The sequence below is a fragment of the Euleptes europaea genome, chromosome 2 (assembly GCF_029931775.1).
Source record: "Euleptes europaea isolate rEulEur1 chromosome 2, rEulEur1.hap1, whole genome shotgun sequence".
In the NCBI taxonomy this organism is placed as follows: domain Eukaryota; kingdom Metazoa; phylum Chordata; class Lepidosauria; order Squamata; family Sphaerodactylidae; genus Euleptes; species Euleptes europaea.
The window spans coordinates 20,107,936-20,125,465 of record NC_079313.1 but is presented as its reverse complement, the minus strand read 5'-3'; the positions used below and the strand labels follow the sequence as shown (position 1 = coordinate 20,125,465).

The 17,530-nt window shown below is 47.0% G+C and overlaps 1 protein-coding gene across 1 annotated transcript in view; it reads left to right on the top strand.

Annotated features, from left to right (window-relative positions):
* Positions 1–17,530, top strand: part of CACNA1E (calcium voltage-gated channel subunit alpha1 E) — a 430,764-nt gene that overhangs the window by 53,998 nt on the left and 359,236 nt on the right. The window lies entirely within an intron of this gene.

Sequence of the window (17,530 nt, the reverse complement as noted above, 5' to 3'; positions counted from 1 at the left end):
TCCATTTTAGCAACTTGACTTTGGGAATGTTTTGGGGAAACTGAAGCCTTGAAATCCAAGGGTTGAGCAATGGCTGGCTAAGGGAGAATATACTTGTTGACGTTTTTTTTTTAATTGATGGTTCCTGATATGGTTATGTGGTCTCATGGGTTTGTGGGCCTAACTATGTGTTATGCACAAACGGTGTGAGAAAATTATGAATGCCTTATTTTTTGAAGGAAAAACAACTTCAGGAGGGGGAAATTTGGAGTGGGACAGGGGATGCTTAATCCAGGAAGGGATGAGTCCATGCTTGGCTCTCGTGGCCTTTTCTTATATGTAGAGTTGCCAGCTCCAGGTTGGGAAATACCTGAAGTGGGGGTGGAGCCTGAGAGGACAGGGTTTGGGGAGGGGATGGACTTCAGTGGGGTACAATGCCACAGAGTCCACTTTCCAAAGCAGCCATTTTATCCAGGTGAACTGATCTCTGTCACCTGGAGATCCATTGTAATAGAGGGAGATCTCCAGTCACCATCTGGAGGCTGTCAACCCTACAACTGCCCTGAGCCTGACTGTAGTTGGGAAAGGGTGGGATACAAATCGAATATAATTTTAAAAAGTGTAGGCCTAGGGTAATGGAAATTTTCCTCCAGGCCAAATTGGCCAGGGTTCCTGGAGAGTTTTTTGCCTTCCTCTGGGCATAGAGCAGGGGTCACTGGGGGAGTGGGGTGAAGTTAGTTGTGAATTTCCTGTGTTGTACAGGGGTTTGGAACTAGATGACCCTTGAGGTCCCTTCCAGCTCTATGTTTCTATGTTTGCCCTGGGGGAAATATGCGTATTTCAGGCAATGGGCTGGTGTCATTTTGTAATGTTAGCCAAGCTTGCTTTGATGTAGGGTAGGGGTAGGAAAGTATCCCCCTCGATGCCAAAAGCAGTATACCAGACCATTTGACTTGGCACCTAGGGCCAGATTTTGACCCAAGCATCCGAGGCACGGGCAGCGCTGCTGGGGCCAGTGGTGTGGAAGAAGGTGACAGGTGTGGCTTTTATACATCACCACCTCTCAGATCTGCAAAGCCACCTGCTGAATCCAGGGCAAATCTCTGAGAAGGTGGCAGCAATGCTGGGACTCGGCTTGCTCTGAGCATGCATGGCCAAAGTAGGGTTGCCAGCTCCAGCTTAGGAAATTCCTGGAGATTTGGGGGGTGGAGCCTTGGAGGCGAGGGGAGGGAAGCTACCTCAGCAGGGTATAATGCCACAGAGTCCACCCTCCAGAGCAGGCATTTTCCCCAAGATAATTGATCTCTGTCATCGGGAGATCAGTTGTAATTCCAAGTAAGCTTCCCCCACCTTAGGGTTGCCAACCTCCTGCTATTACAACTGATCTCCAGCTGATAGAGATCAGTTCACCTGGAGAAAATGGCTACTTTGGCCATTGGACTCTATGGCATTGAAGTCTCTCCCCTCCCCATACCCCTACCCCACCTGGAAGCTGGCAACCCTAGACCAAAGGCAGCTCTCATCACCCCACCCCACCCTTTTTGTTTGCCAGTACTCCAAATCTTCACAGGTACACATTGCCTTGTTTTTCAGCACTTGGGCCAAAAAGGTTGACTGCCACTGAACAAGTATCCTATAAAAATCAGAAGAGCAAACAAATACCCTAGCTGATGCATTAGAAGTTCTTGGTGGCCACCTGGTGGGAACCATTATCTAAAAACCTCATTTGGGGCTCTGTTTTGGCATTGTCCATGGTATTGATTTAGGGAAGTGGAGGTGGATTTGGAATTGTGGAGTACCTGAACTTATTTCTATGAGTTTAAAGGAAAATATCTGTTTCAGTAGTATCTCACTTCATATAGGTCAGCTGCTATATATAGAAATACGCAGGGTGAGTGTTGTTGGTGTAGTTCATCTATGGTGGATTTTTTACATACTTTTGGTCACGTTTGACAGTTCAACCTTTTTAGAATTTTGTGCTTCAGCTTGTTAATGAACTGTTGGGTGTTGTAATACACCTCTTGATCCAAAAGTTATTCTGCAGGGTTATTTAAAAGGGCACCCTTTCAGATGTACAATTGGTCTTGATCTTACTTTATTATTATTATTATTATTGCCATCAAGTCACAGCCAACTTATGGCAACCCCGTGGGGTTTTCAAGGCAAGAGACGTTCAGAGGTGGCTTTGCTGTTCTCTGCCTCCGCTTACTTATCAGACCTAAATTGGCAATAGCAGCAAAAGGGAAAAAGGTAGAGCTTCTTTTGGAGGGTGCGTGGTTCCACCATGCGTGGAATATTGCCTTGTTAACTATCCAAAGGCCCAGATAAATAATTTTCAGTGTTCCCCTAAATTTATGGAGCATTGAGAGTTGTTTACAATGTTTGGGAAGAAGGTAAGAGAGAAAGTGTTTTTCTTATGCGTTTTAATGAGTTATTATAATGCCTCTTTATTTCTTTCTGTAGCTGGGAGTATGAAATGTGTTACGTTACACATGTTATATTTTGAAAAATCTAATCTTAAAGAGTTCTTAGTTGCAACAGCTGGGCAACCCCCTATTCGGGTTTTGATTTTGGCATTTCCAGTAATGTTCTGCCATATGAATGCTACTTAACCAAGATGCCATCTTGAGGGGTTCGGCCGATGAATGATGAATGCAACGTTGAATTGTTCCACAAAACCGTAGCAAATCCTTTCCTTGTCCTTTTGCCCCATGTTCTGTGGTGCCTTGGGGAGTTTTGGCTTGGTAGAAGATCGGACCAGAACCGACGGGTTGAAATTGCATCGAAAGAGTTTCTGGCTAAACATTAGGAAGAATTTTCTAACAGGTAGAGTAGTTCCTCAGTGGAACAGGCTTCCTCGGGAGGTGGTAAGCTCTCCTTCCCTGGAGGTTTTTAAGAAGAGGTTAGATGGCCATCTGTCAGCAATGCTGATTCTATGACCTTAGGCAGATCATGAGAGGGAGGGCAGGAAGGGTTGCGTCAGTGTTTGACTCTTGTGGCCCTCTCTTGCATGCCCAGGGAAATGCTGATTGCCACTTTGGGATCAGGAAGTGATTTTCCTCCAGGCCAGATTGGCCAGGGATCCTGGAGGGTTTTTTTATTGGTTGTTTTTTTGGGCATCTTCTGGGCATGGAGTAGGAGTCACTGGGGGTGTGGGGGGAAGGTCGTTGTGAATTTCTTGCATTGTCCCTTCCAACTCTATGATTCTATGATGCTAATCAAAAGCCTGTTTTGGAGAAAGCTGTGACCATACAACCAGATAAGGTTTTGCTCTGCAATATTATTTTTAGGTGGGGGGGGGGGGAAGAGAAGGATAGCAACATTTTTAGATATTTGCTGTTCTATTTTTGAGACTGTGAGGATAAGTATAGCTTGGTTGTAAAAGCAGTATTCCTGGGATGTTCCACTGTGGCCCATGGGTGGGTTATAGGGTTGCCAACCTCCAGGTGGTAGCTGGAGATCTCAGGAGCAAAGTAGACAGAGAGGGGAGGTAAATACGGAGATCTCCCACTATTACAACTGATCTCCAGGTGAAAGAGGTCAGTTCATCTGGAGAAAATGGCCGCTTTGGAAGGTGGACTCTATGGCATTATATCCCATTGAAGTCCCTCCCCTCCCTAAACCCCACCCTCTTCAGGCTCCACCCCAAAATTTCCAAGTATTGCCCAACCTGGAGCTGGCAACCCTAGTGGATTCTGGTGCCCAAGGGAATGTTAGCTGGCCCCTGACAGCCTGACTCAAATGTACTCAAAGTGTGGTTTTAAAAAAGCTCACCTCAAGTTTTGCTCCTAGGGAAGAGAGGCACTGGAGAGATTCCATGCGCTAATGTTACATCTCAGAGGAAGTGCCTTTTAACTCATTGAGTAATTAAATTGTGGAATTCACTGCCCTTGAAAGTACTGATGGCCACTAACATAGATGGCTTTAAAAGAGCATTAGGCAGATTGATAAAGGATATATCCATCCCTGGCTACTACCCATGGGGACTGAAGGTAACCTCAACATCTACCGGCCATCTACAGTCTGAGTAGCAGTGCTAGGCAGCAACATAAGGAGAAGGCCTTTGCCTCTGTGCCCTGGTTGTTGGCCCTCTAGGACAACTGCTTGGCTACTCCGTGAAACAGGATGCTGGAGTTGACGGACCTCTGGTCTGATCCCGCAGGTTTCTTCTTACATTCTTAGTAGCATAGCACATGGGTAATATGTAGGTGTGTATCATTTCTTGCTGGATGCTGCCATCTTTATTGTACCACCTGATCAGAGAAAGACATTTTGTGTGGCAAAATATATATCAGTGTCTGAAATGGTTTCCTGTTAGGAATGTGGAAATATCTCTGAGATAATCCATGCTTCTGCAAATGCCTAGTGTAAGTGAAAGAAAACACTCTTCCTATCCATGTTTTCCATAGAGGAAATTAATGTTTCTTCTTCTTCTTTGCATTGGGTTTTTGTTCTGGACTTGTGGTCAAGGAGAGGGTTGCCAGCTCTGGGTTGGGAAATACCTGGAGATTATGGGGGTGGGGCCTGAAAAGGGTGGGGTGTAGGGAGGGGAGGGACTTCAGTGGGGTATAATGCCATAGAATCCACCTCTCAAAGTGGCCATTTTCTCCAGGTGAACTGATCTCTTTCACCTGGAGGCCAGTTGTAATAGTGGGAGATCTCTGTATTCACCTTACCTGTCTGTCTACTCTGCTCCTGGGTAATGCTTTGCCCTTGGCTTCTGTTTATGAATGTGGGTCCCTCTAGCTTCTTCTGATCTAAGAGACGTTGCTATGGAGATGACCTCTATGCTCTGCCATGAAGACAGGCATGCTGTACTCTTCCAGCTTCCTGTCCTGGGGATGCTGCAAGTGATTGAAATGGGAGGAAGAGGGAGTTCAGTTAACTTGGCCGAAGGGAGCAGACTTCCACCTGTTCAGGGAGGGCCATAACACTTTGGGAGAAGAAGAAGAGTTGGTTTTTACATGCCGATTTTCTCTACCTTTTAAGGAGAATCAAACCGGCTTACAATCTCCTTCCCTTCCTCTCCCCACAACAGACACCTTGTGAGGTAGGTGATGCTGAGAGCTCTAGGAGAACTGTGACTAGCCCAAGGTCACCCAGCTGGCTTCATGTGTAGGAGTGGGGAAACCAACCTGGTTCACCAGATTAGCCTCCGCCGCTCATGTGGAGGAGCAGGGAATCGAACCTGTTTCTCCAGATCAGAGTCTACCTCTCCAAACCACCGCTCTTAACCCCTATACCCCTCTAGGCATAATAATTAACTGACCTTGCTTGGTTCTATGCTGAAAGAGCTGGTTCTCAGATCTCCCCCTCCCCAATGGACTTGGGTTAACCTAACAGTAGAAGGTGTAGGCTGTTTATAACTGAAGGCTTTTGAAGAGAGATTTCTGGAGGATACCGTAAGAAGATGCATAACTCCTTCTGCCAGAGCTTCATGTTTTCATAAGCAAGATTATTCCCCAATCATCAACTTGTTTTATCATTTATAGGGCTGAGATGAATGACTGAGGTGTGGGTTGTGTGCATGGGTGTGTGTGTGTGAGGGGTAACTTCAATGTAGCCATCAGTACGTGTAATTTTTCCCAACATGGCAAATTAGGGGCTCCCGGGGAAATGGGCACAAGGAGGGAAGACCTTAACCTTCTCTCCCCATGTGCTGCAGCCCAAATCTGAATTGCCCTCCCCAGTACCTGAGAATTGTTCCCAGCATGGAATTTACGGTTGCCAGTCTCCAGATACTAGTTGGAGATCTGCTATTACAACTGATCTCCAGTCGATAGAGACCAGTTCACCTGGAGAAAATGGCCGCTTGGGCAATTAGACTCTATGGCATTGAAGTCCATCCCCTCTCCAAACCCGGCCCGGCCCTCCTCAGGCTCCGCCCCAAAAACCTCCTGCCGGTGGCGAAGAGGGACCTGACAACCCTATCCATAACCATGTCTGTTGACAGTCTGTATGTCCACCATGTTGCCTTTGTAATATGTGAATCAGCCCCCATGCTCTACCCATTGGCACCTCTGCTAAAATTCATTTTTTGAAAGCTTGCTGAATGTGCGTGTGTGTGTGTGAGAGAGAGAGAGAGAATAGTGGGAGAGCGATACTATTTTCCTTTGTGATAATTAAAACAAAAGTTATTTCATACGCCGCTCAAAATTGGTCAAACTTTGAAACTGGAGTCATTAGCAAACTGAGTGGGATCAAATATGGGAAAACATTAGTTTCTAATTAGCATAATTATCAACATTAGAAAGTCGCCTATTAAGTGTGCGTGCAGGCTTAGCGTTCACTGTCTGCGTGAAATAGGACACTATAGTTGATTCTAATTACCGTCCTTGACTTTCCAGTTTCAGCAAGAGAGAGATGAGGAGCAAATGGACCTGAAAATTGACTCTTCACGGTCCCCCATGAGAGAGTGGGGGGTGTCTTTTCATCTGGCAACCAGTGTAGGAAGCTGCAGGTGGCTGTGCTACACATGTGCAAATTGACGTACGTAGTGCTTAAGAGAACAGGTTGTAGTCTCTGCTTCAGAAACCATCTTAGCAATGGGGTATCCTTAGGCTAGCTGCCTCCCCCCCAATTACATAGGGGTAATCAATCTGGGTTATTATTGAGGTAGTGCATATGTGAAGTATTTAGACAGAAGTGCTACATCAACACACCCCAAAATTATAGGAACATTATCATCATCCTCATCTTCATTTATAGCCCGCCTTACTCACTGAGAGAAAGGAGCCCTGTGGCGCAGAGTGGTAAAGCTACAGTACTGCAGTCAAAAGCTCTACTCACGACCTGAGTTCGATCCCGACGGAAGTCGGTCTCAGGTAGCCGGCTCAAGGTCGACTCAGCCTTCCATCCTTCCGAGGTCGGTAAAATGAGTACCCAGCTTGCCGCAGGTAAAGTGTAGACGACTGGGGAAGGCAGTGGCAAACCGCCCCGTAAACATAGCCTGTTTAGTATATAGCGTTGCAACCCTGAATACCCATCCTGGACTTCCTTGGTGGTCCCCCTTCTAAATACTAGCCAGGGCCGACCCTGCTTAGCTTCCAAGATCTGACAAGATTGGGCTGGCCTGGGCCATCCAGCCTAGGGCTGGTATTGTAGCTTAGCACAATGTTTGTTGCCAACCTCTAGGTGGTGGCTGGAGATCTCCCACTCTTACAACTGATCTCCAGGCGAAAGAGATCAGTTCCCCTGGAGAAAATGGCTGTTTTGGCAAATGGACTCTCTGGTATAAGTCCCTCCTCTCGCCAAACCCTGCCCTCCTCCGGCTCCATCCCCAAAATCTCCAGGTATTTCCCAACCCGGAGCTGGCAAATCTATATATGATACATCTGAGATGGTTGTCTATTATTTCTGAAAACTCATAGACCTCTGCTATAGAAGGCATGTGCAGCACTGCATACAGTTTTTTAAAAAAACATGTCACCCCTATAACAATTGGTAAGAAATAAATAGAAATAACCAAAGGCCATCACAAACATGCCTCCCCATCGCATAAAATGTTTATTCATATATTTGCAAAAAAGGCACATCCAGATTGAAATCAGCAAACAAACAAACAAAAAACCAGCAGCAAAAGCCTGATAACACAGCCATTTGAAGGTATGTAGGTTGGATATAGAGTCAGTGTAGTGCAGTGGTTGCCCTGACCTGGATGGCCCAGGCTAGCCTGATCTCGTCAGATCTCAGAAGCTAAGCAGGGTCAGCCCTGGTTAGTATTTGGATGGGAGACCACCAAGGAATACCAGGGTTGCTGTGCAGAGGAAGGCACTGGCAAACCACCTCTGTTAGTCTCTTGCCATGAAACCCTCCCCCCCAAAAAAGGGGTCGCCATAAGTCGGCTGCGACTTGAGGGCACTTTACACACACACACAATGCAGTGGTTAGAGACTAGGATCTGAGGCCACAGGTTTGAATCCCCACTCTGCATGGACATTTGTTGGGTGACCTTGGGCCGGTCACACATTCTCAGCCTCACCTCACCTGACGGTCGGAAATGGCGTGCATAATCAACACAAAGACCCAAATTCGTCAGAGGGATGACAACGAGTGAAACAGCCATGCATAAAAGACCAAAGTTTAAAAATAGCAGCAGAGTAAGGTTGTCCTGAGAATAAGAAGGAGAAAAAGAAGAGTTGGTTTTTTATATGCTGACTTTCTCTACCACTTAAGGAAGAATCAAACTGGCTTACAATCACCTCCCCTTCCGCTCCCCACAACAGAAACCCTGTGAGGTAGATGGAGCTGAGAGAGCTGGGACTAGCCCAAGGTCACCCAGCTGGCTTCATGTGTAGGAGTGGGGAAACAAACCCAGTTCACCAGACTAGCCTCCGCTGCTCATGTGGAGGAGTGGGGAATCAAACCCAGTTCTCCAGATTAGAGTCCACTGCTCCAAATCACCGCTCTTAACCACTACACCATGTGGACTCTCCAGCGTGTAGCAGAATGGACTGTATGACTTCAGACGGCAGGTGAAGAAATCACATTTTTGAATGAGAATTTACAAAGGCTTCCTGCAAGCACGAAATTCTCATAGAGAGGCCTGGACTCCTCCATTTCCATGCACACATACGTTTCAGATGGAAGCTGATCAACCTCATCCAGAGAGAGCTAGGCATCATGGTCAGGCAGCGAACAAGTTGGCAGAAGAGTTAGATTCAAGCCCAGCAGCACCTTAGAGACCAACAAGAGTTTCAGGAGATAAGCTTTCGAGAGGCAAAGCTCCCTGCATCAGACAGGAGTAGGAATGGAGATCTGAGTCTTTACATTCCAGTCAGAAGGTGGAAGGCAAAGGAACAATGCAAAGTGGCAGAAGCAAACTCTTCGTTTAAACGGGTGGTTCGGCATATCCTTTTAAAGAATTTTTGCAAACGCTAGATAAGAAGGCATGGCAACATGGATCTAAACTGTGACTCTTAAAGTACGGTCCCTCCTCCTGAGGTAACCTGCAAGTCTTGGGGTGCATTCAGAACTTGGGGCATGTGGGATTTCCAGCAGTCCCACCTCCCTGCTTTCAGTGCTCCCCACTTTCCCCCACCATCAAGCTAAGGAGTTTTATGCTGCTTACTCCATTTTGAGGATGAAATCTAGAGCCTGGATTTCTCCTAAACACTCTTGAAAAAGTGGTACACCGCAAACAAGAATCAAGCCTGACGTTCAGGAGTTGGCTGATGGCCATCAGGCAGAAGGGTCTCATTGAACGTGATAAGGTTTCTTGGCTTGGAGCACTGTTCTTATGTTCCAATTGTTTACTTGTGTTTTTTTTGGGGAGAGGGTTCAATTATCATGTCAGGCATGACCATGAGGGCTGTGGTTTGTCTTTGCCATCACTCTGAAGTCTAGAAGTGCTCAGAGCACCTGGAAGTCCGGGGTGACGGTGGGAAAAAAGCCCAATCCCTCCCCATTTCTGAGCTGAGGAGGAGGAGGGTGTTTGCCTCTGCTGTGGAGACTGAGGTTTGTTTTTTTTACAGTAAGAGTAGTTCAGCAGTGGAATCGGCTGCCTAGGGAGGTGGTGAGCTCCCCAGCGTGGTGTAGTGGTTAAGAGAGGTGGAGTCTGATCTGGAGAACCGGGTTTGATTCCCCTCTCCTCCACATGAGGGGCAGATTCTAATATGGTGAACTGGATTTGTTTCCCTACTCCTACACACGAAGCCAGTTGAGTGTCCTTGGGCTAGTCACAGCTCTCTCAGGCCCACCTACCTCACAGGGCATCTGTTGTGGGGAGGGGAAGGAAAGGTGATTGTAATCTGGTTTGATTCTTCCTTAAGTGGTAGAGAAAGTCGGCATATAAAAACCAATTCTTCTTCTTCTCCTCCTCCTCCTCTCCCCCCTCTTACTGGCTGTCTTCAAGCAATGGCTGGATGAACACTTGTCAGGGATGCTTCAGGCTGATCCTGCATTGAGCAGGGGGATGGACTAGTTGGCTTGAATGGCTCCTTCCAACTCTATGATTCTACTATGTTTCTGTGTTCAGAAAGCAACCATCTGTCCAATGGCATTTTGAATACCTACAAATGCGTAATGTCAGAGAGAACCTTTGCCCTTTGCTGAAGCCCTGAGACCTCAAAGGCACTTGGAAAGCAGCAAGACTTTCAGTAAACAAGCAGCAAGACTGGTAGACAAGGCAAAAGAGTGGATTGGCAAGGCAAATTGAAGTCCAAACAGGCAAAGCAGGAGAGGAGGCGGAAAGTAGCATAGGCAGTAAAGAGCAAAGAAAGGTCATCTTCATCTAGGACCCGGGAGCAAGGCAGATAAGCGTTCAGTGTCCTCAGCAGAATTACCCCCTTCAACATCCGTTGAAGTCAGTTGGCTGTAACTCTGGCTATAACTCTGTATAAAAATAAAAGTACAATGGCACCTTAAAGACTAACAACCTAAATTTCGATATCGGCTTTTGTTAGGGTTGAAAGCCTCCAGGTGGTGGCTGGAGATCTTCTGCTGTTACAACTGATCTCCAGGCAACAGAGATCAGTTCCCCTGGGGAAAATGGCTGCTTTGGCAATTGGACCCTATGGCATTGAAGTCCCTCCCCTCTTCAAACCCTGCCCTCCTCAGGCTCCACACCCAAAATCTCCAGGTATTTCCCAACCCCAGCTGGCAACCCTAGCTTTTGTGAATCACTGCTCATTTCCTCGGATAGGTATGTGATGGAAATTCATGATGCAACATCTTCTTACAGGGAAGATTATTGCAGGGGGTGGGGGCGGCAGCTGAGGCAGAGAGGATTTGCGGTGAATTCCACCATAAATCTTTCAAGTGTCAATGCTCAGTGCAAAGGGGAAAAGGAAAGAGTAAAGGTAGAAAGATTAGCTGTATAGGGTTGCCAACCTCCAGGAACTAGCTGGAGATCTCCTGCTATTACAACTGATCTCCAGTCAATAGAGATCAGTTCACCTGGAGAAAATGGCTGCTTTGGCAATTGGACTCTATGGCATTGAAGTCCCTCCTTTCCCCAAACCCTGCCCTCCTCAGGCTCCACCCCCCAAACCTCCCACCGGTGGCGAAGAGGGACCTGGCAACCCTATAGGTGTATTACAGGGTATGAAGAGATCTTTGACTCCCGAAAGCTTATGACCTGAAAATCGTGTTCTTTTAAGGTGCTGGGGACTTGAATCTAGCTGCTCTACTAAAGACCAGCACAGCTACCCTCTCTGAGGATGTAACTCTGCTTAGGATTGCCCTGTTTGATGCACTAACAAATGCCCCAAATGTACATGGGCTGGCTATGAGTTCCACCTGGTGGATGTGCTGATGCTCTTTCCCATGCACAGACTATCACTTACGAGCCCCAATACTCACACAATCACCTGATCATATGGAACTGTGATTTATATGATGCTCCAATGAGACCTGTGTGTGTATGGCAAGGTGGCGCTAGGCAAGTAACTGTTTAAGTAGGGTTGACTCTCAAGTAGGGATGTCAACCTCCAGGTACTAGCTGATCTTCTGCTATTACAACTGATCTCCAGTTGACAGAGACCAATTCACGTGGAGAAAATGGCCGCTTTGGCAATAGGACTCTATGGCATTGAAGTCCCTCCCCAAACTCTGACCTCCTCAGACTCTGCCCAAAAAACCTACCGCCGGTTGTGAAGAGAGACCTGGCAAGCCTACCCTCAAGGGACCCTGATGGTGTACTGTACAAATGCAGTGGTTCAGTCAGCCGAGCAGTTCAGGTCTTCTGTGATGACTGATAACCATGACAATGGCACAAATGCCCCCATTTGCCCAATGGCCAGGCATTTATGTGATTACTTATGGAATAGATTTGTATCCTGCCCTCTCCCGACTCTGCCCTGCCTTCTAATTCTGCAGCTCAGGCGCACCTTCAGTATGAATCAGAGCCAGTTTACATAAATGGACACACATTTATATTTATTTTCTCCTTCTGCTTTCTCTGGTCCCCCCTCTCCCCACTTATTCCCCTCCTCCCATCCTCCTTGACATAAAAAAGGTGTCAGAATCTTCCATGGCTGTCTATCTATATTCAGCTTGCGCGGCCGCTGAGAAATGAGCCCATTAAAGTTTGATGTGTTCTCAGTAGCTGCATAGCAAGCAAGAGTGGGAGAAAGCCAGAGGGGGAAATTTCCCAACCCCCAGTGAAATGGGGGCTGGAACAGCAGCCTGTGTGTGTGTGTGTGTGTGTGTGTGTGAATCCATCTTGTCTTTCTGGACTTGGTGGAGGAAGAAGTACAACTGTGCAGGTTCTTGTCCTCTTAACTGTGCATTTTGGGGCTCCACTTTTGACTATTTCTTGTCTGGAGGCTCTTGCTACTCCATGCTAAGGAAAATTCTCATTTCTGCTCTCAAAATAAATTATACTAATTAGCACTCTGCCATCCATCCATCCATCCATCCATCCATCCATCCATCCATCCATCCATAGAATCATAGAGTTGAAAGGGACCACCAGGGTCATCAAGTCCCCTCTGCACAATGCAGTAAATTTACAACTCCCTCCCTCCCACCCCAGTGACCTGAAGATGGCCAAGATGCCCTCCCTCTCATCATCTGTCTAAGGTCACAGAATCAGCATTGCTGACAAATGGCCATCTAACCTCTTCTTAAAAACCTCCAGGGAAGGAGATCTTACCACCTCCCGAGGAAGCCTGTTCCACTGAGGAACCGCTCTGTTAGAAAATTCTTCCTAATGTCTAGACAGAAACTCTTTTGATTTAATTTCAACCCATTGGTTCTGGTTTGACCTTCCTGGGCAACAGAAAACAACTCAGCACCATCCTCTATATGACAGCCCCTCAAGTACCATCTGTCTGTCTGTCTGTCCGTCCATCCTAGAAAATGGCCACTTTGGCAATTGGACTCTATGACATTGAAGTCCCTCTCCTCCCCAAACCCTGCCCTCCTCAAGCTTCGCCCAAAAAACCTCCTGCTGGTGGCGAAGAGGGACCTAGCAACCCTACCTGGCACCTTGAGACCCACCTAAGGTGTTGAGTAGCTAGTAACCAATAGCAATTTTTTAAAAAATCAGTGCTCATTTGAAGGAAGTCTTGTGTGCTTCATGTTGTGCAGATGTCCAAAGAGCAGTGCCGTGAGTATGTGTTTGCACTGCACTTACAGTGCTCACATGCATCCTTCTATTATAAATGCAGGCATCACTCCCCATTCCTTGTTTTTGTCTGCATAAAACTATGCAACTGGGATTTTTTTTTCTGGCTTTTCCTCCCAAAGTTCTGAACACCACTCTACAGAACAAAATTGCACATCCTATCTTCCCCTTGGCACATTTTCTATCATGCATTGGCTTTAGGGTTGCCAGTCAATGATTGGCACCTGGTGGGAGACTTTGGGGGTGGGGACATGGGATGCAGTGGTCAGCAATGCCATGTTTTCACTTCTGGAGCAAACTGGGAAGTGATGCCATTACATTGCTGCAACAGTCTAGGAGTCACTGGAAAGTCTATAGTTTTACCATTCAGTGTCCAGTGAATCCTAGGAAGCGATATCATGGCACTGTCAACCACCTGTTTTTCACACCATTCTCCCCCCCCCCCCTTGTGGCAACCTGGTTCCAAAACAGCTCCTCCCACCTAGGAAGTTAATTAGTTCTCCCTACTTGACCATAAATGCTTCCAGGTCAGGCCTGGGTCTTTGCTTGGCCAACAACCAAATTCTGGCTGTGTTTTTGTGTATCTCTGGGCATGTTTGGTATACTGGCATTTGTAGGGTTGCCAACCTCAAAGGTACTAGTTGGAGTTCTCCTGCTATTATAACTGATCTCCAGCTGATAGAGATCAGTTCCCCTGGAGAAAATGGCCACTTTGGCAAATGGATTCTATGGCATTGAAGTCCCTCCCCTCCCCAAACCCCACCCTCCTCAGGCTCCACCCCTAAAAACTCCCACTGGTTGCCACGAGGGACCTGGCAACCCTAGGCATTTGCCTGTTTTCCTGAGCTCTAATCCCATCTCTCAGGCGCTCACTTACCCTGAACTTCTATCCGTTTGTTACACCAGAGAAAGGTCCGCTTTCCCAATATCTGTCCCTAACAAATCCCCATTTGAGGAACATATGTAGAAGTACATAAAAATGTTGTTTTAGGACAGTTGACTTTTCTGGGTGTTTTTGTTTTCTGCAGTCAAGTTTCCAGCGTTGTTCATGAGAAGGGCTGCCGTGTTTCTCTTGATTTCTGATCTCTGCTTTACGAAGGACCCCTGACTGCTCTGAACCAGAGACTGAGTCGAGTCACACTCGCTGCTGATTGCCCTGTGTTCAGAGGGAGAGCGGCCACTGCTTCTTGGTCCCAGCATGTACCCCCAAACATCTAACCCAATTAAGCCTGCAAAAGGCCTCCTCTGTTCCATCTTAAGGCTGTTACAAACTGCTAGCTGAGGCTTCCACCAGGACCAGAAGCTCATATTTCCCTCCTCCCCCTGGTTTCCTTGCTTTTTTTAAACATCCAACCTGAAGAAGAGTTATTTGACTTCATGCTTACTTTGCAACGTTTGGTCTAAATCAGTGGTTCCCAACCTTTTTTTGACCAGGGACCACTAGGACTTTTTTGTTCGGTGCAGGGACCCCAAGGTTCAAAATAAAAATTCAGAGAATTTGAAAATAAACTTTAATCATAACTGTTAGTTAAACATTAAACTTAGAATAATATTTGAATATGTTTTTTTATATAATAGAGAACTTTTAATTGAAAAGATTAATTTATTATGGGTTTATAACTTTGTTTCGCGGACCTTAATTTAGTTCTCGCGGACCCCTGGGGGTCCGTGGACCCCCGGTTGGGAACCAGTGGTCTAAATGGAGGAGCTGATTTACTATGTCTGGAATTTCAATACAGTGGGGCTTTTTAATGTCCCTTCCCCCCCGTCCCCCGCTATACCTTTAGTCAAAAGGACAAATGCCCTCTGTGTTTAATTCTGCTCAAGCCAGGTTAGTGCAAAGGAGATGAGTTCAGTAAGGAGACTCAGCAATTTACAACAGAGAAAGCAAGCCGTGTGAGAAAATGGGTGCGGTATGCTCACAAGAGGACAGTGCATAAGAATGTCCCTATTTTCCTCAGAGAAATGTTAGAGGTAGGGTTGCCAGGTCCCTCTTCTCAACCAATGGGAGATTTTGGGGCGGAGCCTGAAGAGGGCGGGGTTTGGGGAGGGGAGGGACTTCAATGCCATAGAGTTCAATTGCCAAAGTGGCCATTTTTCTCCAGGTGATCTGATCTCTATCGGCTGGAGATCAGTTGAATTAGAAAGATCTCCTGCTACTACCTGGCAGTTGGCAACCCTAGTTAGAGGTAGGATCACAGACTCTTGGAAGGCACATATCTAGCAAGGGATGGAATCCACTTAGGGGCAGGGACAGAAGATTCAAAGGACAGAACCCAGGTGGTCGAGGGGTGGCTTAGAGAAAGATGTATAGGGTTGCGGACTCCAGTTTGGGAAATTCCTGAAGATCTGGGGGTGAAGCCCCCCATGGGAAGGGCAGGGTTGGGAGAGGGGAAGGGACCTCAGAGGAGTACAATGCCATAAAGTCCACCCTCCAAAGCAGCCATTTCCTCCAGGGGAACTGATCTCTGTAGTCTGTAATTCTGTGAGAACTCCAGGCACCACCTGGAGGTTGGCAACCCTATCCTGGCAGAGTTGGGGGGACAGGACAAAATGGTGGCCAAACTCTCACCAGTAGAAAACATCCCTCCCAATGCACAAACAGAGTTCTTGAAAAAACAGCTGAACCTTTGGTTAAGCTGAAGGCATTAGGTAGGATGAAGAAGTCCACCTTGGGTATAGGGTGGCCAGGTCCCTCTTTGCCACCGGCGGAAGGTTTTGGGGGTGGAGCCCAAGGAGGGCAGGGTTTGGGAAGAGGAGGGACTTCAATGCCATAGAGTCCAATTGCCAAAGCGGCCATTTTCTCCAGGGGGAACTGATCTTTACCAGCTGGAGATTAGTTGTACTAGCGGGAGATCTCCAGCTAGTACCTGGAGATTGGCAACCCTACTTGGGTAGCAGATTCTGGACCACACAGATTGTCAGTTATTCAGTCAATTGTGTTTGCACTATCATTGGAGAGTCATTTGAGTGTTCTGCCTAGGGTTGCCAGGTCCCTCTTTGCCACCAGCAGGAGGTTTTTGGGGCGGAGCCTGAGGAGGGCGGGGTTTGGGATGGGGAGGGACTTCAATGCCATAGAGTCCAATTGCCAAAGCAGTCATTTTCTCCAGGAAAGCTGATCTCTATCGGCTGGAGATCAGTCATAATAGCAGGAGAACTCCAGCTAGTACCTGGAGGTTGTCAACCCTAGTTCTGCCGGAGGCGCCAAAGCATCTTGGGCCACCTCTCCTTAGGGCTTGCACATCCTTCTGTGGCTAAACAATGTCTCACCCCTTCACATTAGATATTTAGTGTCAGGTTAACTAGCACAGACTGGATCTTCCAGGGGGATCTTTCCTCTCCATACTGGGATTCAATTTCCTTACCAACCTATCCCCAGGCGGTTCCTCGGTATTTGCAGCTCTTTGTTTCAGGCTGGGTTTCCTGGGAGGGCTTCCTGCTGAGCTCAAGACAAAAGGATGTGAAGCTTCTGCGAGAGGCTGGGTGGGTGGGCCAGAAGGACAGGGTTGGGAAACTTCCCCCGGAACTCAGAAAACAGTAAAGTCAGCGGTGATTTTCAGGCGATGGCTTTACTGGTGGGGTCGGCCAGGAGAAATGTAGGCGCTTGCCAGGATCTGCCTCACCTTCTAATTGCAGACGGGGGCTGAGCCCTTCTTTCCTTACCTTCCTACAAGAAAAGAAAAGAGAAAAGAAAAATAAAGCAACCTGATCTGCCCAGTGTTCTCTTTGGTCCTCTGGCCAGTTACCAGAAATGTTTCACAGAACGCCTTCACGCACCTGACAAAATGGCAAACAAATGTTTATGCCACCAATTAATTTGTTAGTCCTGAAGGGGCCACAAGATGCTCGGTTATTTTTGCTCTAACAGGCTAACACAGCTCCTCCTGTCCAGAATTAGTCACCCAACACTTTCTTCTTCCTCTCTCTCTCTTATTGTTTTATTGTCTTTTATTGTTTTTCATCTGTGAACATGTGCATCGAACGACCAGGGTGGCTCTATTTTGAATGCGCTTGCCGAAGGCCGGTTGTATTTTGAGCCCTCGGGATCTGTCTTAATTTATTTTAAGGGGCTAAAGATGTGGCTTATGAGGTTATTTTTGGTTATTCATCGGTGCAGCTGAATGGTTTGGCATTTCAAGTGTTTAGAAGAAAGTATTGATTACAGTGAAAGTATTGATTACTTTTTAAAAACCCAAAGAAGACACAAGGTTGATGACTCTTAGGTCTTTTCCTTTTTTTAAAAAACAACAACAATTGCTTATTTCATTATAAAGTGCTTTCTGAGTGAGGTGTGGTTTAGAGCAGTGGTCTTCAGTTCACGTATTGGAGCCTGTAGCTGGGTTGCAAGCCCCTACAAGCCCCTGCTACTTTTTCCTGCTTTTAGGAAAAGCCTGCTGCTAACATAGAAGAGCGCCACATTTCCTGTGTCTATGCACCCACGCTGAGAAGAGTCACAGAGGGAGCAAGCGCCCACTTCCCTAG